Genomic DNA, 15,660 nt, shown 5'->3' with positions numbered 1-15,660 from the left:
CACTTGTATGATATACACGAGCAAGAGGTGAACCAAAGCTCACTGACTGAATGAAATTGCCATTATAAAAATAATATACTTTATTGATATGAGTATATGCAAATTGATGGAAAATGTTTGTTATTTCCAACTCAGTTATTTCCAGAAGCAAATACTTTCATTTATTCAAAGCTTATACCAAATACAGTATTCTATTAATTGTTAAAAGCATTATAAAGTAGCACATAACAATTTCAGAAGAACATATCTAATGCTATCTTTTTCTTTTTTTAAATTTGGCTGTGCCAGGTCTTCGTTTTGGCACGTGGGATCTTTAGTTGTGGCATGTGGGATCTTAGTTGCGGCATGCGTGTGGTATCCAGTTTCCCGACCAGGGATCGATCGAACCCAGGCCCCCTGCATTGGGAGCGTGGAGTCTACCCACTGGACCACCAGGGAAGTCCCAAGTCTCCATATTTTTAACAAAGAATCACAATCTTATTAAGCTAGAGTTTCCAGTTTTTTACAAACTCAGTAGATTTGAAGTTTTCACAATTTCCTTAGATCATGAAATAATCACTATAGAAGTTCTGGGCAAAGAAAGGGAAGAACAGATGAAGAAGGAATGTTTCCTATGCTTTCTTTATAAGTCTTTTGTTTACATGGAAAAAGTATCCTTGAAATTAATCGTATTACATTCTGTTTCTATACTTAGATGCTTATCTTACAGAAAAAGATCTCTCAGCACTACAGGAGGAAATAATTTCAAGTGCATGGTGGATCAGAAGTGTGTCAGTATCAAAACAAATGAGGTTATAAAATAGTTCTAAAGCAATCTTTATTTTTCAGTGTATCCTCACCACAATTAGATAAGTCACTGACAGTAAGTCAGTGAGAACTTTAGTAATAAACAAAACCTGAAAGCTAACTTTATATTTTTTTAAATAGATGGAGGTGATACAAAAATGTGAAGCTATAAAGCCAGCAGCCACTTATGACCCCTCAGCAGCAGAGTCATGAGGCTCATGGCCACAGGAATGGAACGTGTGTGAGAACTCCCATCACCAAAGAGGCTAGGGTGGTCTGGCTTTGAGTCCCACACTTCCTTTTTTCATCTACTTAGTTGAGATTTTTATCCTTAAAACTAGACTTTGTGGAGAGAGAATGGATAACTTAATTCCAGATCATCTCTGTTGGTTAGCATAACAAGAGCCAGGACTGGAGGACCTGCTCACGGTTGTATATCAGGAAAGTCACAGCAAGGCAGGAAGAGAGTGGCCTAGCTTTTGATTCTGGGAGCACCCAGAGTACTCTAGGGTCCAGGAGAGGAGAACAGTGTTGGATGAGTAGAGGGGAAGCTAAGCACAGAAGCACGCTTGCCGCACATCTCGTGTGGTTTCCTGGAAGAAGACTTTCCAGCAAGGTGCCCTCGAACAACCTCGGAGTGCCAAGAGGCCAGGCAGAGAGAGAGCCTGAGTTAGCTTTCCTGAGGAACCCAGCATGGTGTGGAAGGAGGTGCCTGCCTCCCCTTAGGCAACATTAGAGTAGCAGAGACTCTGCCTGAGAAGCTTGTTAGGGTGGGTCACCAATGCCAGGGCAAAAATAACTCTGTGGTCAAGGGCTATAGCGAGGGCCACCTAAGCCAGGGAAGGGACAGCCAAACCTCAGGGGCTCTGCTGTGTCAGATGTTGAGTCAGCAGGTGGGGAATCTGGGTGAGGAGACCATAGGATGGTGTCCACATGGGAAGCCAACAGAGCCTCCAGCCTGAAGCGGCATCAGGAGAACCAAAGGGCAGTATGTGGCCCTTCAGTACTCTCCAAGATCCCTCCCCCAATTCCTCCACCACAAGGACACTGCAAACTGTCCACTCCCGGACTCCCATGCCATCTCAAAGAAGAAAAAAAGAAAAAATCAGGAAGAGACCATTGAACTTGGAAGAAACTAAGCTACCGGAAAAAAAGAATTATAAAAGGTAACTCCATATTGTTTTTTTTTTTTTTTCATTTTAACATCTTTATTGGAGTATAATTGCTTTGGTAACATACAATGGTATGTTAGTTTCAGCTTCACAACAAAATGAATCAGTTATATATATACATATGTTCCTATATCTCTTCCCGCTTGCGTCTCCTTCCCTCCCACCCTCCCTATCCCACCCCTCCAGGCGGTCACAAAGCACCGAGCTGATCTCCCTGTGCTATGCGGCTGCTTCCCACTAGCTATCTACCTTACGTTTGGTAGTGTATATATGTCCATGCCTCTCTCTCGCTTTGTCACAGTTTACCCTTCCCCCTCCCTATAGCCTCAAGTCCATTCGCTAGTAAGTCTGTGTCTTTATTCCTGTTTCACCCCTAGGTTTTTCATGACATTTTTTTTTCTTAAATTCCATATATATGTGTTAGCATACGGTATTTGTCTCTCTCTTTCTGACTTACTTCACTCTGTATGACAGACTCTAGGTCTATCCACCTCATTACAAATAGCTCAATTTCGTTTCTTTTTATGGTTGAGTAATATTCCATTGTATATATGTGCCACATCTTCTTTATCCATTCATCCGATGATAGACACTTAGGTTGTTTCCATCTCTGGGCTATTGTAAGTAGAGCTGCAATGAACATTTTGGTACATGACTCTTTTTGAATTAGGGTTTTCTCAGGGTATATGCCCAGTAGTGGGATTGCTGGGTCATATGGTAGTTCTATTTGTAGTTTTTTAAGGAACCTTCATACTGTTCTCCACAGTGGCTGTATCAATTTACATTCCCACCAACAGTGTAGGAGGGTTCCCTTTTCTCCACACCCTCTCCAGCATTTATTGCTTCTAGATTTTTTGATGATGGCCATTCTGACTGGTGTGAGATGGTATCTCATTGTAGTTTTGATTTCCGTTTCTCTAATGATTAGTGATGTTGAGCATTCTTTCATGTGTTTGTAGGCAGTCTGTATATCTTCTTTGGAGAAATGTCTATTTAGGTCTTCTGCCCATTTTTGGATTGGGTTGTTTGCTTTTTGGTATTAAGCTGCATGAGCTGCTTATAAATTTTGGAGATTAATCCTTTGTCAGTTGCTTCATTTGCAAATATTTTCTCCCATTCTAAGGGTTGTCTTTTGGTCTTCTTTATGGTTTCCTTTGCTGCGCAAAAGCTTTTAAGTTTCATTAGGTCCCATTTGTTTATTTTTGTTTTTATTTCCATTTCTCTAGGAGGTGGGTCAAAAAGGACCTTGCTGTGATTTATGTCATAGAGTGTCCTGCCTATGTTTTCCTCTAAGAGTTTGATAGTTTCTGGCCTTACATTTAGGTCTTTAATCCATTTTGAGCTTATTTTTGTGTATGGTGTTAGGGAGTGATCTAATCTCATACTTTTACATGTAGCTGTCCAGTTTCCCCAGCACCACTTATTGAAGAGGCTGTCCTTTCTCCACTGTACATTCCTGCCTCCTTTATCAAAGATAAGGTGACCATATGTGCGTGGGTTTATCTCTGGGCTTTCTAGCCTGTTCCATTGATCTATATTTCTGTTTTTGTGCCAGTACCATACTGTCTTGATTACTGTAGCTTTGTAGTGTAGTCTGAAGTCAGGAAGCCTGATTCCTCCAGCTCCGTTTTTCGTTCTCAAGATTGCTTTGGCTATTCAGGGTCTTTTGTGTTTCCATACAAATTGTGAAACTTTTTGTTCTACTTCTGTGAAAAATGCCAGTGGTAGTTTGATAGGGATTGCATTGAATCTGTAGATTGCTTTGGGCAGTAGAGTCATTTTCACAATGTTGATTCTTCCAATCCAAGAACATGGTATATCTCTCCATCTATTTGTATCATCTTTCATTTTTTTCATCAGTGTCTTATAATTTTCTGCATACAGGTCTTTTGTCTCCTTAGGTAGGTTTATTCCTAGATATTTTATTCTTTTTGTTGCAGTGGTGAATGGGAGTATTTTCTTGATTTCACTTTCAGATTTTTCATCCTTAGTGTATAGGAATGCCAGAGATTTCTGTGCATTAATTTTGTGTCCTGCTACTTTACCAAATTCATTGATTAGCTCTAGTAGTTTTCTGGTAGCATCTTTAGGATTCTCTATGTATAGTATCATGTCATCTGCAAAGAGTGACAGCTTTACTTGTTCTTTTCCGATTTGGATTCCTTTTATTTCCTTTTCTTCTCTGATTGCTGTGGCTAAAACTTCCAAAACTATGTTGAATAAGAGTGGTGAGAGTGGGCAACCTTGTCTTGTTCCTGATCTTAGTGGAAATGCTTTCAGTTTTTCACCATTGAGGACGATGTTGGCTGTGGGTTTGTCATATATGGCCTTTATTATGTTGAGGAAAGTTTCCTCTATGCCTACTTTCTGCAGGGTTTTTATCATAAATGGGTGTTGAATTTTGTCAAAAGCTTTCTCTGCATCTATTGAGATGATCATATGGTTTTTCTCCTTCAATTTGTTAATATGGTGTATCACGTTGATTGATTTGTGTATATTGAAGAATCCTTGCATTTCTGGAATAAACCCCACTTGATCATGGTGTATGATCTGTTTAATGTGCTGTTGGATTCTGTTTGCTAGTATTTTGTTGAGGATTTTTGCATCTATGTTCATCAGTGATATTGGCCTGTAGTTTTCTTTCTTTGTGACATCCTTGTCTGGTTTTGGTATCAGGGTGATAGTGGCCTCGTAGAATGAGTTGGGGAGTGTTTCTCCCTCTGCTATATTTTGGAAGACTTTGAGAAGGATAGGTGATAGCTCTTCTCTAAATGTTTGATAGAATTCGCCTGTGAAGCCATCTGGTCCTGGGCTTTTGCTTGTTGGAAGATTTTTAATCGCCGTTTCAATTTCAGTGCTTGTGATTGGTCTGTTCATATTTTCTATTTCTTCCTGATTCAGTCTTGGCAGGTTGTGCCTTTCTAAGAATTTGTCCATTTCTTCTAGGTTTTCCATTTTATTGGCATAGAGTTGCTTGTAGTAATCTCTCATGATCTTTTGTATTTCTGCAGTGTCAGTTGTTACTTCTCCTTTTTCATTTCTAATTCTATTGATTTGAGTCTTCTCCCTTTTTTTCTTGATGAGTCTGGCTAATGGTTTATCAATTTTGTTTATCCTTTCAAAGAACCAGCTTTTAGTTTTATTGATCTTTGCTATCGTTTCCTTCATTTCTTTTTCATTTATTTCTGATCTGATTTTTAAGATTTCTTTCCTTCTGCTAACTTTGGGGGTTTTTTGTTCTTGTTTCTCTAATTGCTTTAGGTGCAAGGTTAGGTTGTTTATTTGATATGTTTCCTGTTTCTTAAGGTAGGATTGTATTGCTATAAACTTCCCTCTTAGAACTGCTTTTGCTGCATCCCATAGATTTTGAGTTGTCGTGTCTCCATTGTCATTTGTTTCTAAGTATTTTTTGATTTCCTCTTTGATTTCTTCAGTGATCACTTTGTTATTAAGTAATGTATTGTTTAGCCTCCATGTGCTTGTATTTTTTACAGATCTTTTCCTGTAATTGATATCTAGTCTCATAGCGTTGTGGTCGGAAAAGATACTTGATACAATTTCAATTTTCTTAAATTTACCAAGGCTTGACTTGTGACCCAAGATATGATCTATCCTGGAGAATGTTCCATGAGCACTTGAGAAAAATGTGTATTCTGTTGTTTTTGGATGGAATGTCCTATAAATATCAATTAACTCCATCTCGTTTAATGTATCATTTAAAGCTTGTGTTTCCTTATTTATTTTCATTTTGGATGATCTGTCCATTGGTGAAAGTGGGGTGTTAAAGTCCCCTACTATGAATGTGTTACTGTCGATTTCCCCTTTTATGGCTGTTAGTATTTGCCTTATGTATTGAGGTGCTCTTATGTTGGGTGCATAAATATTTACAATTGTTATATCTTCTTCTTGGATTGATCCCTTGATCATTATGTAGTGTCCTTCTTTGTCTCTTGTAGTAGTCTTTATTTTAACGTCTATTTTATCTGATACGAGAATTGCTACACCAGCTTTCTTTTGATTTCCATTTGCATGGTATATCTTTTTCCATCCCCTTACTTTCAGTCTGTATGTGTCTCTAGGTCTGAAGTGGGTCTCTTGTAGACAGCAAATATATGGGTCTTGTTTTTGTATCCATTCAGCCAATTTGTGTCTTTTGGTGGGAGCATTTAGTCCATTTACATTTAAGGTAATTATCGATATGTGTGTTCCCATTCCCATTTTCTTAATTGTTTTGGGTTCGTTATTGTAGGTCTTCTCCTTCTCCTGTGTTTCTTGCCTAGAGAAGTTCCTTTAGCAGTTGTTGTAGAGCTGGTTTGGTGGTGCTGAACTCTCTCAGCTTTTGCTTGTCTGTAAAGGTTTTAATTTCTCCATCAAATCTGAATGAGATCCTTGCTGGGTAGAGTAATCTTGGTTGCAGGTTTTTCTCCTTCAACACTTTCAATATGTTCTGCCACTCCCTTCTGGCTTGCAGAGTTTCTGCTGAAAGATCAGCTGTTAACCTTATGGGGATTCCCTTGTGTGTTATTTGTTGTTTTTCCCTTGCTGCTTTTAATATGTTTTCTTTGTATTTAATTTTTGACAGTTTGATTAATATGTGTCTTGCCATATTTCTCCTTGGATTTATCCTGTATGGGACTCGCTGTGCTTCCTGGACTTGGTTAACTATTTCCTTTCCCATATTAGGGAAGTTTTCAACTATAATCTCTTCAAATATTTTCTCAGTCCCTTTCTTTTTCTCTTCTTCTTCTGGAACCCCTGTAATTCGAATGTTGGTGCGTTTAATGTTGTCGCAGAGGTCTCTGAGACTGTCTTCAGTTCTTCTCATTCTTTTTTCTTTATTCTGCTCTGCAGTAGTTATTTCCACTATTTTATCTTCCAGGTCACTCATCCGTTCTTCTGCCTCAGTTATTCTGCTATTGATCCCATCTAGAGTATTTTTCATTTCATTTATTGTGTTATTCATCTTTGTTTGCTTCATCTTTAATTCTTCTAGGTCCTTGTTAAATGTTTCTTGCATTTTGTCTATTCTATTTCCAAGATTTTGGATCATCTTTACTATCATTATTCTGAATTCTCTTTCAGGTAGACTGCCTATTTCCTCTTCATTTGTTAGGTCTGGTGGGTTTTTATCTTGCTCCTTCATCTGCTGTGTGTTTTTCTGTCTTTTCATTTTGCTTATCTTACTGTGTTTGGGGTCTCCTTTTTGCAGGCTGAAGGTTCGTAGTTCCTGTTGTTTTTGGTGTCTGTCGCCAGTGGCTAAGGTTGGTTCAGTGGGTTGTGTAGGCTTCCTGGTGGAGGGTACTAGTGCCTGTGTTCTGGTGGATGAGGCTGGATCTTGTCTTTCTGGTGGGCAGGTCCACGTCTGGTGGTGTGTTTTGGGGTGTCTGTAGACTTATTATGATTTTGGGCAGCCTCTCTGCTAATGGGTGGGGTTGTGTTCCTGTCTTGCTAGTTGTTTGGCATAGGATGTCCAGCACTGTAGCTTGCTGGTCGTTGAGTGAAGCTGGGTGCTGGTGTTGAGATGGAGATCTCTGGGAGATTTTTGCCGTTTGATATTATGTGCAGCTGGGAGGCCTCTTGTGGACCAGTGTCCTGAAGTTGGCTCTCCCACCTCAGAGGCACAGCACTAACTCCTGGCTGCAGCACCAAGAGCCTTTCATCCACAGGGCTCCTTAATTTGGGATGATTCGTTGTCTATTCAGGTATTCCACAGATGCAGGGTATGTCAAGTTGATTGTGGAGCTTTAATCCGCTGCACCTGAGGCTGCTGGGAGAGATTTCCCTTTCTCTTCTTTGTTCTCACAGCTCCCAGGGGCTCAGCTTTGGATTTGGCCCCGCCTCTGCGTGTAGGTCGCCAGAGGGCGTCTGTTCTTTGCTCAGACAGGAGAGGGTTAAAGGAGCCGCTGATTCGGAGGCTCTGGCTCACTCAGGCCGGGGCGTAGGGAGGGTCACGGAGTGCGGGGCGGGCCGGCGGCTGCAGAGGCCGGCGTGACACCTCAGAGGCCTGAGGGGCACCGCGCGCTACCCCGGGGAAGCCGTCCCTGTATCCTGGGACCCCGGCAGTGGCGGGCTGCACAGGCCCCCCGGAAGGGGGGCATGGACAGTGACCTGTGCTCGCACACAGGCCTCCCGGTGGCGGCAGCAGCGGCCCTAGCGTCTCACGCCCGTCTCTGGGGTCCGCACTTCCAGCCGCGGCTCGCGCCCGTCTCTGGAGCTCCCCCCAGCAGCGCTCTTAATCCCCTCTCCTCGCGCACCAGGAAACAAAGAGGGAAGAAAAAGTCTCCTGCCTCTTCGGCAGGTCCAGACACCCCCCCCCCCCACTCCCTCCCGGCTAGCCGCGGTGCACTAATGCCCTGCAGGCTGTGTTCACGCCGCCAACCCCAGTCCTCTCCCGGGGCTCCGACCGAAGCCGGAGCCACAGCTTCCAGCCCCACCTGCCCCGGCGGGCGAGCAGACAAGCCTCTCGGCTGGTGAGTGCCGGTCGGCCCCGATCCTCTGCGCTGGAATCTCTCCGCTTTGCCCTCCGCACCCCTGTTGCTGTGGTCTCCTCCGCATCCCTGTTGCTGTGCTCTCCTCCGCGGCTCCAAAGCTCCCCGACTCCGCCACCCGCAGTCTCCGCCCGCGAAGGGGCTTCCTAGTGTGTGGACACTTTTCCTCCTTCACAGCTCCCTCCCGCTGGTGCAGGTCCCGTCCCTATCCTTTTGTCTCTGTTTATTTTTTTCTTCTGCCCTAACCAGGTACGTGGGGGGTTCCTTGCCTTTTGGGAGGTCTGAGGTCTTCTGCCAGCGTTCAGTAGGTGCTCTGTAGGAGTTGTTCCACGTGTAGATGTATTTCTGGTGTATCTGTGGGGAGGAAGGTGATCTCCACGTCTTACTCTTCCGCCGTCTTCCCGGAAGTCTCCGGTAACTCCATATTGAAACAAGCACTGCTATTACACTGTTAGACAGGTGCTTATGCCTTGGCTGGGAACCTAATTACCCTTTAGGAAGTTGCATGAATAGAAGCAAAGCATTTATAAGTTCCCACTGAACAAAGTATAAACAAGCCTTTCAGGGACAAGCTCTTCTAATTTTTTGAAAATATTTATTTGTTTTAGGCTGCGTTGGGTCTTTGTTGCTGCATGCGGGCTTTCTCTTGTTGCGGCGAGCAGGGGCTACTCTTCGTTGTGGTGCGAGGGCTTCTCATTGCGGTGGCTTCTCTTGTTGTGGAGCACGGGCTCTAGGCTTGGGGGCTTCAGTAGTTGTGGCACATGGGCTCAGTAGTTGTGGCTTGAGGGCTCTAGAGCGCAGGCTCAGTAGTTGTGGAGCACGGGCTTAGTTGCTACATGGCATGAAGGATCTTCCCGGACCAGGGCTTGAACCCGTGTCCCCTGCACTGGCAGGCAGATTCTTAACCATTGCGCCACCAGGGAAGTCCCTCTTCTAATTTTAAGACTACCAGAGTGATGAAAATCTATTGTTGGCAGAAACTTCAAAATATGCATATAGTACAATAAGAAAACACTTTAGTAAAGAAATCAAGGCAAAACGAAAATAATGTTAGGAAAAACAAGATGAAGCCGTAGATAATTTCTAGTTTTAAAATGCATGCTTAAAAGCAGGGCACAAATTTGGCCCTGAGCTTCCTAGCAGTTAATGCAAAAAAATAAATCACGTTACATGATTCTTGAGATTTTGTTTTGGCCGGATTTCTCAGGGAAAACTCAATTATTCCTAGTACTGTGGGCTGAGAAAATTGTCTCCCATGGATCCTCAACAGAGGACTTCATGTCATGTAGTTTTCTAATACAATGGCTAATGCTCAGCGGGAGCTATCCAGGTAATTTTTCTATTTTGTCACCTTCACATCTCAGAAAAACGCTATGAGGCCCTTCTGAGATAAGGAAACTGAAGCTCAGAGAAGTTTAATACCTTTGCCAGGTCATACAGTTCATACACGGTGGGCCTGGGACTTGACTGGGTCTGTTAGTTAGTCATTTTAAGTCCCTGTTGTTGATGACTGCTTCATGAACAATCACCCTAAAATGCAATCAATACGTCCCATGTGGTATTTTTTATAATGATCTCAATATCCAATGCTAAAAATGTGTGTCAACAAAGCAGCAAGTTATCGTCACACTAGAAGCCGAAAGCATTACTTGTAACTCAACTGTAATTTTTTCATACTGTATTTTTTTTTTAAAGAAGATGTTGGGGGTAGGAGTTTATTAATTAATTTATTTATTTTTGCTGTGTTGGGTCTTCGTTTCTGTGCGAGGGCTTTCTCTAGTTGTAGCAAGCAGGGGCCACTCTTCATCACGGTGCATGGGCCTCTCACTATCACGGCCTCTCTTGTTGCGGAGCACAGGCTCCAGATGCGCAGGCTCAGTAGTTGTGGCTCACGGGCCTAGTTGCTCCGTGGCATGTGGGATCCTCCCAGACCAGGGCTCGAACCCGTGTCCCCTGCATTAGCAGGCAGATTCTCAACCACTGCACCACCAGGGAAGCCTTTTCATACTGTATTCTTATTTCGTACTTTCCACCAGTAAAATTGTTAGAAATAGAAAAATATGGATATTCTTTTTCAAGGTTTCAACTGTTTCTTTAGTAAATAGAACAGGTCTATTTCAAAATTGCATATTTTCTCTTTTATATGGATCATAGCTCTCGCACAGATTATGAAAAGTTTCTTTCACTGTCTATAGGAATTAAAGTACAGTTGTCAATCCTAGAAGCTTCTTCCTTAAATATACTGCCATCTTTTGTTTAATTTTGCAGCTCTGTGGAAAATAACTTTTTTTTTTCTACTTGCAAAAGGAACTTTTCCACTCAAAATCTGTTGGAAATATAAAATAGTTCTATTTCTATCAAAGAAAACCTTATTACTTATACGCAGAGTATTTTACTTTTGTGTTAAATTGAAGAGTGGCATTAACTGAATGCCCACAAAGCATCTTAAAGGCTAAGGAAGGATTAAAGTAAAGGCTAAACTCTGAGACAGGTTTATGTACACTGTGGTGCACTTTCCTGGGGCTTAACGTCTTTTCTCCTATCTGTAGAGGATATAGAGGGCAGCGTTTCTGTCATGAAATAGGACTAATCAACTTAGTTGAGTTCGTATTTAAGGCAAGGTGAATTAATTAAGACAGTCTGACACAGTTGTCCGATGTGTTTTTCAGCCTGCATTCAGAGAAGCTTCTGCAATTGAAAGACAAAAAGTCTTTGGATGGTTCTTCTTTGAGCAATGTCTAAACCAGGAGGTCTTCACAGTGGATGTAAGTACACAAATCTACACGTTGATTAGTCCAAACTGAGGATAGTTACTTTCAGAAAACATGTTTGCACATAAAAATAAAGGGAAAATTTTATCTTAAAAGGAATACAGTTCTGTATGGGTCTAATGAAAAATGAAGACGTAAGGAAATATTCTTGTATTATTCTTGTGTAAATACCATCAACAGCATTCCTCCCTACTACCGGGTATACATTCCTCCCTACTACTGGGTATACTATAAAACATGATACTGGGCTTCCCTGGTGGCGCAGTGGTTGAGAGTCCGCCTGCCGATGCAGGGGACACGGGTTTGTGCCCTGGTCCGGGAAGATCCCACATGCTGCGGAGCGGCTGGGCCCGTGAGCCATGGCCGCTGAGCCTGCGCGTCCAGAGCCTGTGCTCCGCAATGGGAGAGGCCACAGCAGTGAGATGCCCGCATACCACAAAGAAAACAAACAAACAAACAAACATGATACACTTGGGAAAAATAAATATGTATAAAGAAATACTTAGATTTATCTATAAATTTTATTGGCTTCATTACTAACAGTATGTTAGCTAGTAAATTCTTATTTGGCTGAAGTTACTAAAGAGTAAAGATTTATTTGACAGTAAAGTAAAGATTTATTTGCCAAATAAATAAGTAAATACTGCCTTGCTTTAGTTTTTTTAAGTAAAAGGAAGTTTATTTGAAATAGTCATTTCAAAGTTGTTATATAAAGTTATTAAGTGTTTCATTATCTTTAAATAGATTAAGTACCTGCTTCTCTGTGTTACAGCTATACATTTACTCCCCATTCTTACTTTAATGGCCTCCCATTACTGCAGATAACTGTATGCAAAAAAATTGTCACGAGGTATGGACCATGAAATGACAGAGTAGAAAATTTGGGGGAAAAAAATTGAGGAACAATCAATGATAATCATGAAAAACATCTCATTTTAATATTTCTTCACTCTTTCTTTAAAAAGATCTAAGTGAAATATCTAAAATTCGGTTCAATTGAGCATTACTAGAATTTCACTTTAGTCTATGTACAGATTTATATATAATGGGTTTTGCTTCACAATCTTTGGAAGAAAGTGAACACAATGTATACAAACTGTGGTAGCACTTAAATTATGTTGATTTCAAGAAGAAAAGAAATTACATAATTTCTACTTGCTTATTGATGACAGAGGCTTATCCCTTTTCATTATAATACTTGCAAATAGACCTAGAACTTTTCATTTCAAGAAGACATGGGTGGATCTGACGACAATGAGCTTCCACAGTGAAAAGAAATAGGAGGTGAGGGAAGCACATGCAAGCCATCTGTCATCAACAACACTTTCTAGGGAATGTGCATTTAGATGCATTTAGAAGAGTGCTGAAGCATGTGCCTTCAGTAAAAGTGAAATATATTTTAGGGCCACTACCAAGCGCTTCAGTATTAACTGTCTTTGTTGTCAATACTACTTGCCACTGTAGTGCTAACTCATTTATAATGTGCTTGTATAACAGGGAAAGTGCTTATTGTTATTTAAAACCAAAATTAAGTCTAGCTGCCTTCTAAAGTGAGATGTTAGTGGTGTAATTCAAACAAGTAGAAATCTCTAAACTCCCCTACCCTCAGCAAAGATGGAGTTGGGGAGGAAGATATGAAGAGACCAGAGTCAAAGGCCCACTGAGGAAAGGCTAAGAGTGGACTCAGGGAGAGGGGCTAGAGTGGTCTCTGCAAAATAAAGTGGGAAGAATTGCTTTAGAGTTATTGGGGTAGCAGCTGAGAGAAGGTTTTTTTTAAAAAAAAAAAAAAAAGAAAAGAGCAAGAAGCCAGAGCCTGCATTGTCAAAATTGCCCAAAGGACTGTTTCACAATGGAAAAGTCTGATGTTCAGTTTTAAGATGTATTTGACACACACGCTCCCCAGTCGGCCAAGACCTTGGTAAAGTCAGCTACACAACGTGTTACCTTGTGTTAGTGGTTTTATATGGATATCGAGGGAAGTGGACTGCGTTCTGCGTCAGTGTAGAGCAGAGAGGAGGGAAAAGCTTAAGGGAGTAGACTGGGAGGCCCACAGTGGCGTAAACTCAGAGCCCGAGCACCCACGAAGATGAAATCTCCAGGATTGGGCAGAGCCTTGTAGAAGATGTGGGATAGGGGCTGAAGGTGATATCAGCTGCTCAGATTTTAAGGAGTAATGTCATTTGTCCTGTTATAAATGACCATGCTGCACATTTGGGTTGAAGATATTTTAAATGTAACTATTTCTTCCACTTGAGATAAGTGCTCGGATAATTTTAGAATTCCCGTGTAATCTTCTCAGGAAATACATGTATCTACAATTAGAAACAGTCAAATATTTTATGCCAGTTATGCATCTAGTCTTACCTTAAACTTTATTTCAATTAACAAATGTATTTTGAATATCAGTACAATTATTTTTATTTTATACAATTAACATTTATATAATTTTTAAAAACTTTTTTCTTGTAGGATATAAAAATAGACTTTTTTCACACTTCTAACTATAGCAATGAAAAACTGCCATGATGTCTCTTCTCACAGCTAGTTTTTCTGCTAAAAGTATTTGATCATGAAATGCTTTGGGGCAGCTCTCTTGGCCTTCCTAATTTAAAAAAAGATTTCCCATTTATTATTTTAAAACACTGAAAATATACTTAAGGACAAGTGAATTACACTTTAGCATTAACATGCTTTGGAGCACTCACATTAATACAGGATACTTAGAACAGTGAATATGTGAAGCTACTAAGGATTGTTTTATAACTGAAAAACCTTTAAGAATATCTCCCTCTAGTTTTAAGAATTTATTTTTCTCAGAATTATAGAAATGTTTAATTCTATTGATCTACCTTTCAAATGTAAAAACTTACCGAATACAGCAGTTACTTAAAAATTAATTTATCTTAATGAATATAATCCCAGAATTCATGCAGCATACGTGCAATAAGTATTCTATATATAATTGCTTAAATTCAGGGTTGGCCAAACTCAAATTGTACTGACTTTAATGTATGGTCATAGTAAAGCCATGTAAAGAAACGGAATGGAATTGGCACTTGGCTGCGATGCATAAGACAGGCAAGCGTTCTCCATAGTAGCAGTCGGTACTCAGTAAGTATCTGCTGATTCGGCAAGGGCTTTGTTTCATGGTTCGGCAAGTTCATGGAGTTCATGTCTTACTACTATTGCCCTAATCAGTTGAGACAGAATTAGCACTAGCTAAATCTTCTATGTGCTGCCTGGAAGGGTTTGTTGAGGGTAAGAGTCTGAAGACAGAGATTAAGGAGTCTTCATCCTCCTAAAGTGCTGGGCATCCAGGATCAGAGCCCTAGGTCAAAGAAATCCAGCCTGAATGCAAACCTAAGCACCAGTGCATTCCTGCATTGGGGATCACCAGACACGCTCTGCATTCAGAACGGATATCCCAGTCTACGCTTTGACTCAGGAGCATTTCATGTGCCACGGCAAAGTGACCTTGGTTCAAAAATTGTCTACATGTTTCTAAACATGTAGAAGAGGATACCCTGAAAATGTGAATGTTAATGTTTAAAGACTCACGGGTTGATCCATGACTGAGGAACTCCAAAACGGTGAGTTTGTAGAAACACACATTTGGAGCTTCAAGTATTTATCTACCTAGCTGGTAAAGTGAAAGGTCTGGTCAACCCCAGAGTACTTCCATGGAAGTGTCTGATGATATTTGCTTTAAAATATAATTTGGTTTAGGGCAGTGAAACTATTCTGTATGAGGCTGTAATGGTGGGTACATGTCATTATACATTTGTCAAAACCCAAAGAATGTACAACAGAAAGAGTGAACCAACCCTAAGGGAAGCCGTGGCCTTTCAGTAATAGTGAGGTGTCAGTGTAGGTTCATCATTGTAACAAATGTAAGACTGGTGCAGGATGTTGATAGTGGGGAGGCTATGCGTGTGTGTGGGAGAGGTACATGTGAATTCTTTGTACTGTCTACCCAGTTTTGCTGTGAACATAAAATTGCTCTTAAAAATAGTCTATTAAAAAAAAAAAGAACAGTATGGAGGTTCCTTAAAAAACTAAAAGTAGAACTACCATATGGCCCAGCAATCCCACTACTGGGCATATACCCTGAGAAAACCATAATTAAAAAAGAGACATGGACCACAGTGTTCATTCACTGCAGCACTATTTACAATAGCCAGGACATGGAAGCAACCTAAGTGTCCATCGACAGATGACTGGATAAAGAAGATGTGGCACATATATACAATGGAATATTACTCAGCCATAAAAAGAAATGAAATTGAGTTATTTGTAGTGAGGTGGATGGACCTAGAGTCTGTCATACAGAGTGAAGTAAGTCAGAAAGAGAAAAACAAATACCATATGCTAACACATATATATGGAATCTAAAAAAAAAAAATGTTCTGAAGAACCTAGGGGCAGGACAGGAATAAAGACACA

Source organism: Leucopleurus acutus (genome assembly GCF_964270905.1).
Source record: "Leucopleurus acutus genome assembly, chromosome: 5".
NCBI lineage: Eukaryota > Metazoa > Chordata > Mammalia > Artiodactyla > Delphinidae > Leucopleurus > Leucopleurus acutus.
The sequence above is the reverse complement of the archived record's forward strand: the minus strand, read 5'-3'. Positions refer to the sequence as shown.